Consider the following 3,548-nt stretch of genomic DNA (forward strand, 5'->3'; position numbering starts at 1 on the left):
CATTGTGACATCACCCATTTGGTTTCTAATAAGAGTTATTTGTGTCTTCTCCCTCTTTTCTTTTGTTAGTTTTGCCAATGGTTTGTCAATTTTCTTAATCCTTTCAAAGAACCAGCTTCTTGTCCTGTTGATGCTTTCTATAGTTTTTCTGTTTTCCATCTCATTTATTTCTGCTCTTATGTTTATTATTTCTTTTCTTTTGGTGACTGTAGGTTCCCTCTGTTGGTCAGTTTCTAACTGCTGGAGATGTTGTGTTAATATTCAATTTTTGGTTCTTTCTTCTTTTTGGATGTGCACATTTATCGCAAAAAATTTTCCTCTCAGCACTGGCTTTCGCTGTGTTCCAAAGATTTTGGTATGTTGTGTTTTCATTCTCAGTTGTTTCTAGGAACTTTATGAATTCACATTTAACTTCTTGTTTTACACAGTAACTTTTCAGCAGGGTATTATTCAATTTCCATGTATTCGACTTTATTTCCTTGGTCTTCTTATTGTTGATTTCTAGTTTTATAGCATTGCGGTCTGAAAAGATGCTTTGTAGTAGTTTGATGTTTGTAAACTTATGGAGGCTTGCTTTGGTCAATTCTAGAGAATGTTCTGTGTGCACTGGAGAAGAATGTATATTGTGCTGTTGTTGGGTTAAATGCTCTGTATACATCTATGAGGTCAAGTTCGTTGATTGTGCTGTTTAGTTCCTCTGTAATTTTGTTGACTTTCTTTCTGGTTATTCTGTCTCTTTTCGAAAGTGGTGTTTTAAAATCTTCCACTATAATTGTAGATTTATTTATTTATTTTTTCAATTCTATTAGGGTTTGCTTCGTATAACTTGATGTTACTTCATTGGGAGAGTAGATATTTCTTATGGTTATGTCGTCTTACTCAATTGACCCTTTGATCATATGATGGTGTCCTTTATCTATTATGCTGGGTTTTGTCTTAATGTTTACTTTATCAGAGATTAGTATTACCATTCCTGTTTCTTTATTGTAGTTACCATGGTATATTTTTTTCCATCCTTTAACTTTTAGTTGTTTTTTTTTTTTTTTTTGTCTTTGTGTGTAAGGTGTGTCTCTTGCAGTCAGCATATTGAAGGATTTGTTTTCTTACCCATTCTGCCATTCTCCTTATCGTCACTGGTGCATTCAATCCATTGACATTCATTGTAATTATTGATAGGTATGAATTAATTGCTGCCATTATGTTAATATTTTGGTAGTGCTGTTCGATCCTTTCTTCTGCATGCCTTCTTGTGCTGAGTTTGTGTTTTTTTTGCTGTTTCTTGTCAGTATTTTCTTAGTTTTAATGCTTGCTTGTTCTGCTTGGAAGTTCATTTTCATGGTAAGTTGTGAAGTTATAACTTTTTTGGAGGTTACCTTATAGTCTATTAACTTTTCTCTCCATTTAAGAGAATCTATTGTACCCTGTAATCTACCTGACCTCCTCACCACCTGGAGCTCTCTTCCTACATTTTTCCCTTGACTTTGATCTTATTTTGATCTTTGGTTGTCCTCCCAGCTCCTTTGAATTTGTTGTTGTAGATTTGTTCTGTTCTGGACTCTGCTATCTGCTGTCTGCATTTCAGGTGGTGTTGCCATGCCTGTCAATCTCTGTTTGTTGTCTGTTCTTGTTGGTTTTCAGTCCAAAGAACTCCCTTTAGGATGTTTTGAAGTGATGGATTGGCTTTGACAAAATATTTTCACTTCTGTTTATCCTGGAATGTTTTGATTGCACCATCATATTTGATTGATCATTTTGCTGGATAGATGATTCTTGGTTGGCAGTTTTATTCTTTTAGGGTTTTGTATAAGTTTCCCTATTGCCTTCTTACCTGCGTGGTTTCTGCTGAGATGTCTGAGCTTAATCTGATTTGCTTACCTTTGTAAGTAACACTTCTCTTTTCCTTGGCCACATTTAGGATTTTCTCCTTGTTTTTGATTTTGGAGAGCTTGATTATTATATGTGTTGGTTATTTTCTTTTGGGGTCTATCCTTCCTGTGGTTCATTCGGCTTCTTATATGTTTATCGCCTCATCTTTCAAAGTGTTTGGGAAATTTTCTTCCAGAAGCTCTTCAACTATCTCTTCTGTGGACTTCTCTGATTCTTCTTGTTCCAGAATGCCAATAATTCTTAAATTGTTCCTCTTCATGTTATCTAACATGAATCTTAGACTCTCTTCAGATTTTTTTTATCCTTTTTTCTGCTTGCTCTTCTATCTTGGCAGTATTGAGAGATTTGCCTTCCAGCTTGCTGGTTCTGGCTTCCATCTCTTCAAATTTGCTCCTTTCCCCTTTCAGTGTATTGTCCATTTCTGATATTTTATTATTAATCATCTGGACCCCTTTTTGCAGGTTTTGAATTGTTTCCAATGCTGTTTCAATCTTGTTTGATTGCTCTTGTAGCACTTTCTTGACTTCTTCCTTGTTTTCCTCCACGCCTTTTTGGAGCAAATGAATTTGTTTCCGTATCATTTTTCTGAATTCTTTCTGAGGCAAATCCAAAACCTGCTGTTTCTCTTTTGGAGATCCTTTGTCTGTCTCCAGCTCATTTGTCTCAGTTATTCTTTTCTGTTTTTGAGATTTTTTTTTTTTTTCATTTCCAGTAGTTATTTGGGTTTTTTAAATTGTTAAATGGATATTTATTGCTGTGTTATTAAGCTTATTTGGGGGGTGTCTCCTGGTGGATATGATCAGGAGATATGCTTCCCTTTTCACATCTGATGTTTAGCAGTTTTTACTGGCTCTTGTGTCAATGGTGGAATATTATGGAGTATGCTTGTAGCTTGGATGTATGGCCATGATTTCTATCTTTTCCTGGGTAACGTAGGGGAAAAAACTCCCACTTCCAGGAAAAATGAGTGATCAAAAGGAGCAATAGAAGAAGCATTATAAAAGCAGAGACAAGAACCACCACTTTGAAATAAAAATAAAACTGTGGCCGACTGGCCAGTCACCTTGCTACACAGGCAGTGTGTGTGCACGATAGAAGCCTCCAGAAGTGTCTGGGGGTGTCCGCTCACTCAGGCCCCTCCTCTAGTCACCACCGTAGAGGTGCATAGATAGATATTGAGAAGTTAATGGGAGAAAGATTGTCTTATATTTTTGTCTCTGAAGGTCAATTAGATATCTGCATGTGCACAGCATAATTCTTGAGATAGTTGCATCCTTTTATTTTGGGGTTTTCCAGATTGTTTATATGGTTTGTCTGTCAGGCCTTATAGGCCTGCTTTTTTTTTCATTCAGCTTCTTATCTTGCTGGATATGCCAGAGTAAAGTGTTCAACACAAATTAGTTTTAGGGCTGCAACCCAGCCGCCAAAGAATTTGCCCTTGGGTCTGATAGGGCTCTTTCTCTCTGTGGCGTGGGAAAAACTGTGGGCTCAACACTGGACATTTTTTGACAGTGTGTGTACCCACCTGCCTGAAGGTGTCCAGACTGGACAAAGAAGATGCAACAGGGAAGAGGAGGAAAAAATGTGTAGAATCCCCCCACACCTCCTTTTGCAAATGTCACTGCATCCCTTTCCCTGTGCCGGTCAGGCTGTAGCCCCGC

Source organism: Chrysochloris asiatica, unplaced genomic scaffold (genome assembly GCF_000296735.1).
Source record: "Chrysochloris asiatica unplaced genomic scaffold, ChrAsi1.0 scaffold00535, whole genome shotgun sequence".
Lineage (NCBI taxonomy): Eukaryota > Metazoa > Chordata > Mammalia > Afrosoricida > Chrysochloridae > Chrysochloris > Chrysochloris asiatica.